Below are 16,114 nucleotides of genomic sequence, written 5' to 3'. Positions count from 1 at the left end.
CAAGTCACAATCTTTTGTGAGATGGGGCCCTCTACAATTCTCACATCCAACTCAAATAGCATGGATTGTTTGATCCATTTTTGTCATCCTTCTATCTAGACTATCGAGTTTAGCTATCACCGCCGCCATGCTATCATTTGCCGAGTTTACTACTCCCCGACTTACTTCGTTTCTTGGATTGTGGTATTCTCTATAATGCTTAGAGAATTCTTCAATTAACTCCTTGATTACCAGGGGCGCCTTCTTCGTGAGCGGGCCTTGTGAATCGAGCAATTGCCTTGTGGTGACATTGACTCCATCATAGAAAATGGAGACATCTTGTTGGCTATTAAGGTCATGGTGTGGGCAATTTCTAAGAAGACCTTTGTACCTTTCCCAAGCTTCATAAAGAGATTCCCCGGGTTGTTGCTCGAAGTTGGCAATGGCTTTCTTTAACTTAGCAATTTTGGAAGGCGGGCAAAAGTGGTCTATGAATTCTTCTTTCATCTTGGCCCATGTGGTGACCGATCCGAGAGGAAGTGACTTGAGCCAATCCTTTGCAGCACCCTTGAACGTGACTGGAAGCATGCGAAGTAGGTGGGTCTCGCGTGGCACATTCGGTACATTGAAGTAGTCAGCCACATCATTTACTTCATCCAAGTGCTTGTAGGCGTCTTCGTGGTCTTTCCCATAAAAAGGAATCTCCTTGAGTTGAGCGAGAATATGGCCCTTTAGCTCAAAAGTAGTGGTTGCGGGAATTGCGGGCTGCACAAGTCCCGGGCCGGTGTCATCACGCATCCTCTTCTTCCATTCCCCCATGGGGACTTCATCGATATTAGCCATAGTGATAGCTAAATCGTCTTCAAACTCGGATTCGTGCTCGTATGTGGGTTCTTCTTCTTCATCGGTCTCGTACTCGGTGTCTTCTTGAATTGGGTCTCCGATTGTCAAAGCGGCACTGGATGCTCCTGATTTGCTGCCCCTGTTCTTGCTGAAAACGGACTTGAGGTTCTTGAGTGGCAAGTTCTTTGAAGAAGCAGATTCTCCAACGGTTTTTCCTTTGCTCCTCCTTAATGCGGATTCCGGGTCTTCGAGAGGAGGGACCAGAGGTGTATCAGATCCTCGGGTCATGAAACAGCTATAAATAAAACCAAAAATGCATAAAAAGAACAAAAAAAATAAATAAAAATTAAAACTGTGAATCAGCGATGAACTCGTCGAGTCGGGGAGAGTGCACTCGGCGAGTTGAAGGCAAAAACAGAAAAATTTTCTAGTTACTTTTAAAATGGATTTTTATTAAAACTTATACTAATTACTAACTTAGCTTTTACTTAACTTTGTGTAAGATAAATCCCACACAAAGGATCGATTAAATTAGACTTTAACGTTAATTTTAGAACCGTTCCCCGGCAACGGCGCCAAAAACTTGACGTGTGCAAACTCACTTAGTTTTAAACCTACTTTTAATTATAAAATAAACATACAAAGGCAGTGGACCTATCAATTGTGGTATAGTTAAATAAATAGGGTATCGAACACAGGGAACGGTAAATTAAAACTAAAAACTAATTTTATCTAAATTAATTAATAAGTAGGGGGTTTTCTCTAGTTTTACAAGACTAGAAACTTACTAACTATTACTTAATCTAAAAACTAGAAAAATAAAGAATTAACTAGATTCAATAATGGGAAGGAACTTCTGTGTAGTTCAACTGAATTGATCTTATGGTTGATTTCAAGGTAATGGTGCAATGGATTAACTCTTTTGTTGGTTACCGATTCAAGTGATTAGATTCGCATTCACTACACTAATCCTTAGTGAATAAACTTACTCAAACAGTGATCAATTGTCTAATTTAATTAAATTCACTAGATTAATTATTCGGGTTAATTTATACTTGCAATATTTAACTAATTTGGTCCTTTAATTAACTTCTTGTTGATGGTCATCACACAAGCTCACACATGAATTTACTCAATTCTCTTATTAATTCTAGTTTCATGTTCATTAATCCTAGACATATGACATAGTGGTCACATAAACATATGAGGTTGATAATCAAAAGATGTTCATGCTATTTAATTACCTTCCTATTAACAGAAAATTAATTATCATTCACACACAAGGTTCTTTAGCAAGCTAAAATTAACAAAAATCACCAACATTGAATTAATCCTACCAATAATCAAACCATAGTCTCAATTTTGTATCCCCAAACAGAAGTTTAAGAGTTTTAGCGCATGATTGAAGTAAATAACAACAAACAAATGAATTCTAATTGTCTAGCCATAATGGAAAACAAAAGATTAAGTAGAATGATGAAATTTGCCTCAAATCTCCTTCGGAATTGGATTCTATCTTGTATCTTCGTTCTCTAGGGTTTTTCTGGTTCTTCAATCGCAGCTAATCTCTCTAGAAGGGTTCCAGAATTCTTCTCCATCGATCTGAGAAGTTATCTTTATATATGCGAAACGACTCGTCGTGTCAGGTGCCGACTCGCCGAGTCCATCTCTTAATCCCCGTATGTGATAAGTCTCTGGGTCTTTGAGTCTTTATCTTCTCGAATATTCGCTCGGACTCGCCGAGTAGACGACCCTACTCGCCAAGTAGGTGTTGTTTTTTGGTGTTTCTCTTCTTTGTTCAATTCCCGAACTCCCGATCGCTTATCCTGCTTCCTTTTGCTTCTGAGCTTCACTTTTGGACTGAATACATAATTCAAACACTTTTAAGTACCTTTTGTCCATGATATGCAATAATTTAGCTAATAAATGATAAAAAAAATCTATACTTAATATGAACTAAACATGCACATATCAAGTATTAATGATAAATATAAAGTAACTAAACCTTTTACAAATTCACAATCTTAGTTACTTTAGGAAAATGTGAATAAGGTGCTAATCTATGAAATTACACTTTGCACTTTGCTTAAGTCGGTTAGTGGAGCGTGTGTGGTTAACCGGCACACTAGCTTGATTTAACAACGTAGGCAAAGGGTAACTTAATATTTATCATAGTATTGATGGAGCGCGTGTGGTTAATCAGCACATCGATTAAGGGGTAAATATTAAGGGTATCAAGTAATTTGCATGGTTACTTCACACCTTGTTTTGTGATCCTCAGCATCCCAGTCACAAAATCTGAAGGGCACACTAGAGATTGAAACATGTCATTGAACAGTTCAATGAATCTCAAAAGATCTAAGAGTTTCAAATCCAAGTAAAACCTAATTAAATTATTTCGTTTTCATGGTGGAAATTGGTGAATCGTCATTTGCCTACCTTTAAATATTTTATAGCTTGGATTACGGCATCCCAATTCCATGTTATAAAAGTGTTGTTTTGGGTCCTAGCCTTAATATTTCATATTGGGTGTTATATTAAGGACTTTAAATCAACTATCTTGAATATCTCCCGAAAGATGTCTAGTTCAGACATATATGATCCTCCCAAATCTCTTGGAACTTCACTTCCTCCACCTCCTCCAATTATCCTCCCTTACCCACAAGTTAAAGGTCACTCAAGCCCTAATGGCAAGCAAGGTCTATGTGTGCTCACATCTTGGAGATGAAGTCACATATTGACAAGCCGAGAGAGTTGGGTGTCAAATTCTTAAGAAAGTTGGATGTTCAATCACTTTCTAAGTCACATAGTGAGTTACCTTTGGGACTATTATGAAATAGACTATGACATGACCCTTAATGATCTTATCTATTTGCTTGGTACTGCTGAATCAGCAATGATTTGGAGCTTTAGTAAAACAAATTTGATTAGAATATCAACTTCCCAAACCTTCAATGGACATTGAAAATGGTTGCATTGGATACCCAGTAAAAGCTTTATCTTCCCATTGGAAAGGGATTGGCCATAGTCAACTCGGTTGACCAAATGGTAAAGAGAAAGGCTAAGTCTGAGATTGTCCCATGTACCAAAGGGTCCATATGGTTCTATTGCCAAAAGTAAGGGGCATTGGTTGCGAAGCTGCCAAATTTACCTGAAAGATCATAAGGCTGGTAAAGTCAATAAGTTTGACTCTGCTTCAGGTAAAGTCCACTATCTAACTCGATTAAGTTTCTATTCTGAGATTCTTATTACATGATGTGATTGGGTCACATGTTGATGTTTTAAGAATAAAAGGAAAATTGCAGGAAACTTACTTGAATCTGATCGCGAAGATGGATTTCTATCGCTTGATTGAAGATCGGATTCTTGAGCTACTCATAGGAGTTATGATAGATTGCTAGGAAACAAGTAATAACATAGTTTTCATTCAAAGTTGCATTGTAAGGAAAAGTTTTTCCGCAAAGTTTTAAAATAAAAGGAAATTTTTTTATTTTTATTTTAAAAAAAATATCCTTACAATGGCATTTGTGAAAAATTGTTGCTTATATGATTCCATTAATAACAAGAATGGAAATATGAATTTGATTCTTTCATTTGTGGTAGTGTCTAAATTTACCAAATAAGAAAAGCTTCTCATCATCCAAGTTTTCAGTTGGATAGAAACTTGGAATCATACAAGTTGTACAGTATGATGAATGAGAACTTTCAGCTTTGGAAAATTAAGACTAGTTCCTTGTTCACATTTATATGTGAGTCAAGTGAAGGACTAAGGATCGAGTACACATTCTTGTGCACTGATCAAGTCCACCACAAAAGATCTATAAGAGTATTCGTCATGATCTACTAAAGTTTAGTAAATATGGTTACACTTACAAGTTTAAGTGTAATTCTGATACATTGGAAAATTTTCGATGTATGGCAGAACGAATGAGAAGAATCAAATTAGGCAGAAGGATAAAAGTTTCTCAAATCTAAAAATATGGGAGAGTACTTTAGTATCATATTATATGATCATCTTAATGATTAAGAAACCATGTCGCAATTGGTCCTCTAAAGACATCTTAGTGCATTCATATGGCTAAGAAGAGGAATCAAGAATTGTTGAAATGGTTAAATCAAGTAGATGAGTCATACCTCGTTCCAAAACAATTCTTAGAGTCATACTCCAAGATTGTAACTTGAGTGACATATCATAAAGAAATGTTTATTAACACTAGTCAAATGTAAGATTAAAGTCTGTCCTACTCTTATACATTTGAAATTGGTAAGTTGTGATGTTTTGGTTAAAACAAAGACCAACTAAGACCAATTGTGTGAAGTGTTTGTCTTGATAAAGAATCCGCACTATCTCTTGAATATTTGGCAAGAGAGTCTTATATGTCAAGAGGACAGTGGGAGTCTTAAAGATCATGAAAGAATTTCAAGATCTAATCAAGAATAAAAACTTGTAGTTTAACACTAGCACACGACGTGAGGTTTATAACCTATCGTGTTGGCATATTACTATTTTTGTGCCCATTCCTGGTAAAGTTAACTTTGCATATGAGTTCTTAGAGTTCTCAATTGGTTTCACAACAAGAGATAGTGCCAGGTGCCAAGATATTAATATTGAGTTCAGTCCATATGTATTTGGATTTGTCATTATCCTTGTCTTGTGACTATGGTTTTGACAATTCACATGGATAAGAACACATACACCATAAAATCTAAGGGTCATAAGGTTTCTCTCTGATTCATGAAAATGATGGTGATGAAACACTTCCACCAAGTAGATTTGAAGCAGATAGCAAAGGTCCAAACAATTGAGACTATGATTACGACATCCCTTATCATAGTTCTAAAAAATTTTAGACACACATGTGTGCTATCTAAGGAAAGGTGTGTGGTTTTGATAAAGTCTTATCAAGGCAATCTCATCTCAGAAATGTGAACTTTGGTACGAAAGTCAATACAATATTGATTTCTAGAAGTCTAGCCGATTTTTGAGTACATGTCAAAGCTAGTGGGAGCATGAATGTATTGCTAATAATCATCATGTTAGTGGGAGCATGATAATTACGATAAAGGTTGCAAGCTAGCAATGTTAATTATAGAAAACAAAAAGTTTCAATTCGTGGAGTTGCAGGGGTTGAAAAGTTGTTTTGCTATAATTAAGGGAGAGGAAATTATACTTCATTTCAATTCTAAAAGCTTAGATTGAGGTTTTAATCATCTTTAGTCAAGGATATACATGAATTTTGTGTTGGAATGGCTCAACATAAGGAAATTCTATATATGGGTCTATTATTTGCGTTCTAAAATTCAATTATGATTACGACATCCCTTTTCATAATCTGAATTATGAGAACTTGGCAAATAGAAATATTATAGCAAAAGACTGGTCTAGAATCATGTGTATGGCATGAATTTGGAATTCCTGGATTTGCGGTAAGGATTTGGGACTGTGAAATGAGAATCATTGGAATTATGTACAATCGATCTATTTCACAAAGTAAAGATCATAGACAAACTTAGTATGCATACTTCGTGTATGGCATGACTAGTGTTTAGAAAACATAATGTACATGCTTGGAGCATAGGACAACTATTATTTTAATTCAAGTATAAAGTTGATAGTTTGAAACAGTATGCAATGAATGATGCATAATCAATATGGTGATAAATAAAAGATGTGTTATTTATATTCATATGTTCTGAGACCATATTGGATTCGATTATTCTTGTGTTTCACTTTGCATGTTTTGACTTCCAGAATAACTAGGTCGTTCTTCCTGAATGACTAAGTTATTCAAACCGTCCACAGTCGGTCATATGTTGGAAGTAGATATGAATCAAGACTGCCATGGGTTGGATTGTAAAGGTCTAAGATGTTGGACAAAGTGGTGCTATAACACTCATGAGTGCTCATAAGTTCTGAGTATTGGATTCAACCCACGCTCATTGGAATCACTTCATGGATTTTATCATGAGTGATCATGAGACGATAATATCTTATATTCTTCAAACCTAGAGATATGAGCTGTTACTATGAGTTGGTTATACATTGATTGCACGAAACCACATTGGTAACTCGATGTTATAAAACGTGCCTTTTGTGTATGATTCAACAAGTAGTAGAACAAGCCATATGAGTCGAAGTTTATCTATTCCTTTTACCTTTGGGATAAAAGAGATATTTGCGGTCCCCTCGATGATTTAATGATGACACTGTGAGTGCTTGGCCAAGCCAGGACTGATTTGATCTGTTCAATCTGTTAGTCGTCATAAATCGGAAATCGGGAAACAACAAATGGACAGAGAGAATTATTTATAATCCATGTCTCAGTCCATATGATATCTATAATGGAGGAATATATAATCCCTTATCTAATGGACAAGTCATTGACAAAGGTCAGAGTTCATCAACAAGTTCAGAGTTCGACAACGGCTTTTGAGAGCTACGATTGCAAGTTAGGTTTTGAAGTCATACTCAATAATAGTTTTAGACTTATCCAAGTGGGAGACTATTGGATTAGTGTCTAAGTCCATAACTATAATTGGTATGTACTTGACCCGACTCGGCATGGTCCATTTGGGTTGCATGGTATCGGAACATTTGGATAGACCGTTTGTGAGAAGAGGACATTTGTGACATATTAATATATTATAAGTTCTAATATATTAATATGAAATCATGTTATTTAATTAGTATTGATCAAGAATTAATTTGGACTTAATTTAGTGATCAAAAGAGACTAATTAAATATATGGGGATTGATTGTGTAAATCATTCATTCTTATATATGTGGGCTTATGATCCAAGATTCCTTATGTTGGGTTTAACCCATGTGGTGACCCATGGATACTCCATGGAGGTTAAAACCCATGGAACATAAGGAATGTGTAAAGTCATGAGTTACATGGTGTAACCCTAATAGCCACACTATATAAGGACCCTTTTAGCTTAAGAAATTGGCACTAGTGATACATATGTGAGGGCTAGCCGATTTGAGCATGAAGTGTCTTCTTCTCATGGTTATTCCATGTGTTGGTGATGTTGTGTGAACCATCTGAGGTGTCACACTTGGGTATGTATTCGAACTTGTTATATTACCCAAGTATCTAAAGATTGTATGCTAGTTAGGGTAATACATTGGAATATTCATATTTACATGTATAATAGAGAAAACATAGATCCAAGGTATTTAGGGTTGCATGTACACTTAGGAGTGTTATAATGCTCAAAACCCAACAGTTTTTACACGTGTTCATGCCCCGAGTACTTGAGAGTTCAGTTTGTGTTGAACCAGCTTCGCTTGGGGCGAAGGACTAGTGGAAGTTTGTGACTACCAGCTTTACTCCAGCAGATCATGTTGCAGTGATATGGGAGAGGTTTACACAACCATTTCGATATGAGTATGTTCCCCCGGTGGAGAGGGAACGGTTAGCCCAGGAGTTTCTGTCTCTCAAGCAGAAGACAGAAACTATGACTGAGATCATGAGGATGTTCAATGAGAAGACATTATTTTGCCCTGAGCACATGTCTTATGAGCAGGCATGTGTGAGTCGATATCTGAGCATACTGATGAGGGATATACGGGAGTTCGTGGCGAACTCGTCATACCAGACATTAGCTGAGCTTCAGACCAATGTCAAACGGAGGGAGATCAAGCTAGCGTTATAGCCTATGGAGGAGGGAGAGTCCCAGGGGAGGAACCAGAGACAAGTGCAGTCGCAGACGGCGACGAATCGGGCTAATCCCTTTGATACGAGAGTTCGGGGACATAAGGTGTAACATCCCGAGATCAGGTATACCCCGTGACCCTTGGTCTTTTGAGTAATTGGCCATTTTAGTCCCTTTGTGAGAAACGGTGGTGAATGAGTATGCGAGGCGTACTCGAGTGTACGCTCACCGTACTCATACGCGTGCATTTGACACGGAAGCCACCTAGTACGTTGGGCGTACCAGAGTGTACGCTGGGCGTACTAGGCTTAAAGTGTAAACCCTAATTTAGGGTGAGACCCATATTTAAAGGATATGATGGCCTCATTCCTGGCCACCATTCTCAGTCACAAACCCTCCTAAACCCTAATTTATGTTCTTAGAGCTTGTGAGTGCATTGGAGAGCCTTGTGAGCATTCTTGAGTTACTTTGGAGTCAAGAAGGAGTCTTGAAGAAGGAGTAGGATTTCAGGCCTTGGATCTGGGCTTATCTTAGGGTGGAGCTTCATATTGAGGTATAAAGCTCAGAACTTTCTCACTCTTTTGGTTTTTGCATCTTGGTAGAGTATTCTAGGGTTTTGTCCCAAAAGTTGGAGGCTTTATGTGATATTGCACTCCAGAGACCATGATCCACCCCCTTTGGGTATATTCAATGGTGTAGAGTCATAAAAATCCTATATTGGACGTTGGGATCAAGCCATGCATGAGATATGTGCTTTTTATCATAAGAGGGTGAATGTTTTGTGTGTTTGGGACCTTTCTAGCCATGCAAAGGATTAAAGTCCCTGACTTTATGGGTTAAGAGCTATTAAAGAGTCTAGATCTAAGACATGAGCCAAGGTCTTAACCGTTTAAGACCAAACAAGCAAGGAGAGTGAAACTGGATCGTACGCCGGGTAACTCCAATATGTGCAACGTAGGGGTCGCGCATCCCCGATATCTGCATGGAAGCCGAGTACGCCCAACGTAGGGAGCTGGTATGCGCGGCGTACTCCTTGCCGTTGACTTTTGTTGACTTTTAGGGTTTGGGTCAAATGATGGTCAATTAGGGCCATTGAGGGGTAAAATACTCTTTTACCCTTCTGTCAGAAAGTGTAGCCACTTAGGAGTCATGATTAATTGGGGATAATTGTTGTGTATGTTAGGCGGAGGCTATACTGGTGGTTTGAGTTCGAGTTTTGTTGACTTCTTACGAGGTGAGTCTTCTCACTATACTTGCCTTGAGTGGTGCCTTGTGTGATTGAGCTGCTTATTGTGATTATCTGTGTATTTGATATTCCGCATTATGTCTTTGTGATTTATGTTGAGTATTATTATTATTGAGCTTGTTGAGTTGGGGCCAGAGGGCCCCACCGAGACACATTGATTGGAGGGTCTTACAGAGTTATAGTCTTGAGTGGCTAATGTGTTGTGTGTGGTATTTTGAGGAACTCGCTAAGCTTTGTGCTTACTGTGTATGTGTTGTGTGTTTCAGGTACTTCTCAGGATCACGGGAATGCATCAGCTTGATTGTACACACACACACACACCAGAAATTGTTTTATGATTGAGGGGATCCTGGAATTTGATATATTGATTTCTTTTGAACATGAGTTTTGGGTGAATTGACTTGGTGACATTTTATAATTATTTATTAAAAACAATGTGTTTTGAAATTTCAAATTTGGTTAAAATTTTACATCGTTACATAAGGGCCGCACTTGTGGCAATTGCGACAAGAGTCACGAGGGATCATGTTAAACATGGATTTGCTACAAATATGGCAAAGAGGGGCACTTGGCGAAGGATTGCCCCAATAGGTTTGCAGTTTGTTTTCACTGCAACCAGACCGACCATCGGAAGGCCGAGTGCCCTCGGCTCATTCATGGATCATCCCAGGGTTCCACTCCTACTGCTTTGCGTGCTACTGATAGTCGGCCGGTGAAGGCCGAGGCTCCAAGGGCTCGTGGGAGAGCTTTTCAACTGATAGTGGAGGTGGTCTGCGCAACACTTGATGTCGTGGCTGGTACATATTTTCTTATTTATATTATTTTGAGATTTGTTGTGCTTATTATGTGTTGTATATAGGTACTTGTCTTGTGAGTTTTGTACCTACTTTGGTGTTATTTGACTCGGGTGCGAGTCGATCATTCGTGTCTTTAACTTTTAGTCGTCACATCGGTATCCGACGTGAGGCGTTGAGTCGAACTCTGAGGGTTTCTATAGTCGACGAGCATGCGATTTTCGCTACTGATGTACTCCGAGGATGTGTACTAGAGATTTTTGGTGTTGTGTTCCCGATAGAACTGGTACCAATCACAATGGGTGATGTTTGTGTCATAGTGGGCATGAATTGGTTCGGTCGGTTTGGAGATATGATCGACTGTGAGCGTCAGATGGTGACCATACGAGACCCTAGTGGGGGAGTGCTTACGGTGTATGGCGAGGGTACCAGATCTGGATCAACTTTCTACTCCGTTGTCAGGGCAAGACAGAGTCTACAACAGGTATGTATGGGCTTTTTGGCATACGTGATGGATACGCGGGTTGCTACATAGAGGCCGAGTTCTATCTCCGAGGTTCCGATAGTGTGCGAGTTTCCAGATGTTTTTCCTGAGGATTTGTCTGGTGTGCCTCCTGAGAGGCAGGTGGAGTTCCGAATTGATTTGGTTCCGGGTGCGGCACCTTATCGCCTTGCGCCACCAGAGATGTAGGAGTTATCCTCACAGTTTCAGGAGCTGCTGGGGAAGGGTTTCATCAGACTGAGTAGGTCTCCGTAGGGAACACCTATCCTTTTTGTTAAGAAGTAGGATGGTTCACACCGGATGTGCATCGATTACTGGGAATTGAACAAGCTGACGGTCAAAAACTGTTATTCGCTACAGGGAGCATCTTAGTTCTCCAAGATTGATTTGAGATCTGGATATCATCAGATGAGAGTTTTCGAGGAGTATATCCAGAAGAAGGCCTTCAGAACTCGTTATGGGCATTACAAGTTTGTGGTGATGCCTTTCGGGATCACCAACACACTGGCAACGTTCATGGATCTCATGAACCGGGTGTGCAAGCCCATGTTGGATCGATCGGTGATCGTGTTCATCGAAGATATTCCGGTGTACTTGAGGTCCAGAGAGCAGCACAAGGAACATATGCGAGAGATTCTTGGAGTATTGAGGGTTGAGAGGCTTTATGCCAAATTCTCCAAGTGTGGTTTCTGGTAACGATAGGTCCAGTTCCTGGGACATCTCGTTGATCAGAATGGGATATTGGTCGACCCGGCCAAGATTAAGGCAATTATGAGATGGGAGGTGCCGAGATCCCCGTCCGAGATCAGGAGTTTTCTTGGTTTGGTCGGGTACTATCAGAGATTTATCAGAGATTTCTCCATGATTGATGTTCCTCTTACCAAATTGACTCGGAAGGGTGTTACTTTTGCCTAGGGGCCCGAGCAGTAGGCCTCATTTGAGACTCTTCGCTAGAGATTGTGCGAAGCTCCAGCTTTATCCCTTCCCGAGGGAGTGGAGGACTTTGTAGTTTACTATGATGCATCTATATCAGGTTTGGGTGTGGTGTTAATGCAAAGGGGGCATGTGATAACATATGCATCGAGGCAGTTGAAGCCTCATGAGGCAAGGTATCCCACCCATGATTTGGAGCTGGGTGCGGTGGTGTTCGCCCTCAAGATCTGGTGCCACTATCTGTATGGAGTTCGGTGCATCATATACACGGACCATAAGAGTTTGAAGTACCTCATGGATCAGCCCAACCTGAATATGAGACAGAGGAGGTGGTTGGATGTAGTGAAAGACTATGACTGCGAGATCTTATATCACCCGGGAAAGAGTAATGTGGTAGCCGATGCCTTGAGTCGTAGAGCAGAGAGTGCTCCGATTCGAGACGTGTGTATGAGGATGACGGTGATGACTCCAGTCCTAGATACCATCCCATAGGCTCAGGTGGAGGTTGTAAGGACAGAGAACCTCAAGAAGGGGCGAGTGATCGGACAGGTTTCCGAGTTTGAGACGGATAATCGAGGGCTTATGACTTTCCGTGGGCGGATTTGGGTGCCCTATACAAGTGGAGCTCAACGCATACTAATAGAGGAGGCACATAAATCGAGATTCTCGATCCATCCAGGAGCCACTAAGATGTATTTGGATCTAAAGAGAGATTATTGGTGGCCTTGTATGAAGAGGGATGTGGCATGGGTAGTTGAGAGGTGCTTGACCTGTCGTCGGGTTAAGACGGAGCAACAGCGTCCACATGGCCCGTTATAGCCTCTAGAGATTCCTCAATGGAAGTAGGAACAAATTTCCATGGATTTTATCACCAAATTTCTGAGAACCGCACGAGGTGTCGACGCGACATGGGTGATTGTGGACTGGCTGATGAAGAGCGCTTAATTTTTGGCTATCAGCGAGAACTCTTATGTAGAGAAATTAGTTGAGATTTATGTGAGAGAGGTGGTAGCACGACATGGAGTGCGAACATTGATAGTGTCAGATCGAGATGTGCACTTTACTTCTAGGTTCTGGAAGAAGTTTCATGAGGAGTCGGGTACTCGATTGCACTTCAGTACCGCATACCACCCACAGACAGACAAACAGAGTGAGCGGATGATTCAGACGCTCGAGGGTATGCTACATGCATGTGTTATGGACTTTGGTGGAAGTTAGGACACTTATTTGCCCTTGGCTGAGTTTTCGTACAACAACAACCATCATTCCAGTATTGGTATGCCTCCCTTTGAGCTTTTATATGGGAGGAGGTGTCAGACTCCCATCTGTTGGGGAGAGGTAGGGCAGAGAGTGATGGGTGGCACTGAGATAGTGCTCAAGACGACTGAGTAGATTCAGCAGGTCAAACAGAGGCTACTGACGACCCAGAGTCGCCAGAAGAATTACGCACACCGGTGAAGATCCGAGCTAGAGTTCCACGTCGGAGATTTTGTCCTCCTTAAGGTATCCCCATGGAAAGGGGTGATCCGATTCAGGAAACAGGGCAAGTTGGGCCCTAGATACATTGGTCCGTTCAGGGTGATCGCCCATGTGGGTAAGGTATCTTACCAGTTGGAGCTACCTGCAGAGTTGAGCCAAATTCATAACACCTTCCATATGTCCCATCTGAGGAAATGTGTAGCCGATGAGACGACAGTGGTACCGTTAGAGGACATTTAGGTTGATGCGAGCCTGGATTACATCGAGAGTCCGGTAACGATCTTAGATAGGAAATTGAAGGTCTTGAGGAATAAAAAGGTGCCCTTGGTTCAGGTCCAGTTGCAATATCAGAAGGGGTCCAAGTGGACTTGGGAGTCGGAGTCTGAGATGCGCGAGCAGTACCCAGAGTTATTTCCAGAAGATGACTTCGAGGGCGAAGTCTGATTCTAGTGGGGGAGAATTGTAACATCTCAAGACCAGGTATAACTTATAAACCCTTGTTTTATTGTAATTTTCAAGTTTGTCCCTTCATTTGAGAAAATGTGGTAGCTGAGTATGCGGGGCATACGCATGTGAACGATCAACGTACTTATGTGCGTGATATGGACGCGGAAGCCACCTAGTACGCTGAGTGTACTAGGCTCAGAGTGAAAACCCTAGTTGTGGGGTGTGTCCCTATTTAAGGAACACGATGGCCTCATTTATGGCCACCGTTTCCAGCCCTCAACCCTCTCAAAACCCTAATTTTCGTCCCTTGAGCTTGAGTGTCCATTTGTGAGCTTCTTAGTGTTCTTGTGGTATCCTTGGAGTGAAAAGGAGCATTGAAGAGAATAAAGTTGGAGTTCAGGCTTTGGATCTGAACTTTTCTATGGTTGGAGCATCAATTGAAGGTATAAAGCTCAAAGCTTTCTCATCCTTTTTGATTTGTGCATAATATGGTCCATTTTAGGGTTTTTGGTGCCAAAGCTAGACTCTTTATGAGTTGTTGAACTCCAGAGCCTAATATTTGTCCCTTTGAGTGTTTTTAATGGAGTGGATTCATAAAAATGGAGTCTTGGGTGTCAAAACCACCCTATGCATGATATATGAGCATTTTTGGGAGAAAATAGTGAGAGTTTTTGGGTTTGGGACTTTCTCAGCCATGAAAAGGCTTAAAGTCACGAAATTTATGGAGTATGAGCCTTTAGGGAGTCCATATCTGAGTGTAAATCTATGGTCTTAACAAATTAAGACCAAGAGAGTGGGAAGAACAAGTCTGGGACGTACGCCAAGCGTAATGTGACAACCCAAAATTTCCATTATGTACAACATATCAAGTCAATAGAAGTCAGAACAGTTACTGTTACTTTCAAGCGATTTAGAATAAGATTGAACATTTTATGATTAACACTTTAGGGGATGCTAGGAGAGGGGATGTTCTTAGGGTTATTGTGCAACAATGACATTTCATACTCTAAGAAATTGGAATTATACGACCCGAACATGGAGTTTGCGGTCCAAAACCCTAGGGGTATATATATGGTCCTTAGCCATATTTATTCATTTGTTCCATTTCCAACTAGAGAAAAGCCAAATTCTCTCTCACGGATCTTCGGCCTTTCGTCCCAAATCATGAGTACTTCTATCTAAGTGTATTATAGGGCTTGATATGTGTCTAATAACCTAGAAATCGTATCAAAACAACAAGATCAAAGAGTTTATGGCCCAAGAACATCTTGGACCGTAAACCCTTTTTTAAGGGACAAAAGAGTGCCCTAGTCCTTTCTTTTTGCAATGAAACTAGCCTAGACTCGTACCCTAATGTATATAGGACTAGAAAATATCCCAAGAACACCAAGAGTAAGGTGTTCACGGCCCAAGAAGTTCTTGGACCGTGAACCCCAATCAAGAGTGCCAAAGCGTGCTTTAACTCTTCATAAGCCTTGGACACTAGCCTAGATTCATTCCTAGTTAAGTTAGGGACTTGAAAACACCAAAAACACCATACCCATGAGAGATTACGGCCGTAATCTCTAAGGGATTTGGTTCTAGGGTCGTGAACTCCTCAAAGGAGTTGAAAGGTGCCCTAATCTCTTCTAAGGACTAAGCCATCAAGTAGCAATACTTCTAAGGGACATATAAGACGTCAAAACACCAAATAAACTAAGGCTTAGGAGATTACGGCCGTAAAATCAAGGGTTTATGACTGTAAACTCATTGTTGTTATGGTATTGGAGATTAAACTCAAGAATGGGGTCCTTTGGAACCCTAAACCCACTAGCCTTGTCCTACAACAACTTAGATGCAATCCTTAGGGCTTATAACACATATATAAGGTGTTTATCATGTTCTAGGATGTCTTAACATTTTCAATTAGTATTTTAAGACTAATTGGGTGCATATATGTGTGATTATATGTTAACTAGGATCTTTGGGTTTGTACAAGTTTTCACTTGACACTTAGCAATCCTACACCGTTCAGTTCATTCAAACCACCATCTACAGGTGAGTTCATACCCCTTAATCAATGTTTTAAATGATTTTAAATGCTTTAATGGGGGGGGGGAATACAAGTAGAAAACAACATGCTATAGAATCAATCACATGTGATTTATAACTGTGTTTTCATCCAACTGATTTCACATGCTTCAAAATGTGATGTATGAAATGGTTTCTATCTTAAAAATACTTTGTTA

General features: G+C 40.2%; 1 non-coding gene across 1 annotated transcript; it reads left to right on the top strand.

Annotated features, from left to right (window-relative positions):
* Positions 1–331: 331 nt before the first annotated feature.
* Positions 332–438, top strand: LOC145077581 (small nucleolar RNA R71). Its single transcript, XR_013693323.1, has one exon. It is a non-coding gene; the product is annotated as a small nucleolar RNA R71 (small nucleolar RNA).
* Positions 439–16,114: the final 15,676 nt, after the last annotated feature.

The sequence above is a fragment of the Lactuca serriola genome, chromosome 9, assembly GCF_051521515.1.
Source record: "Lactuca serriola cultivar US96UC23 chromosome 9, Lser_US96UC23_V15, whole genome shotgun sequence".
NCBI lineage: Eukaryota > Viridiplantae > Streptophyta > Magnoliopsida > Asterales > Asteraceae > Lactuca > Lactuca serriola.
The sequence above is the reverse complement of the archived record's forward strand: the minus strand, read 5'-3'. Positions and strand labels throughout refer to the sequence as shown.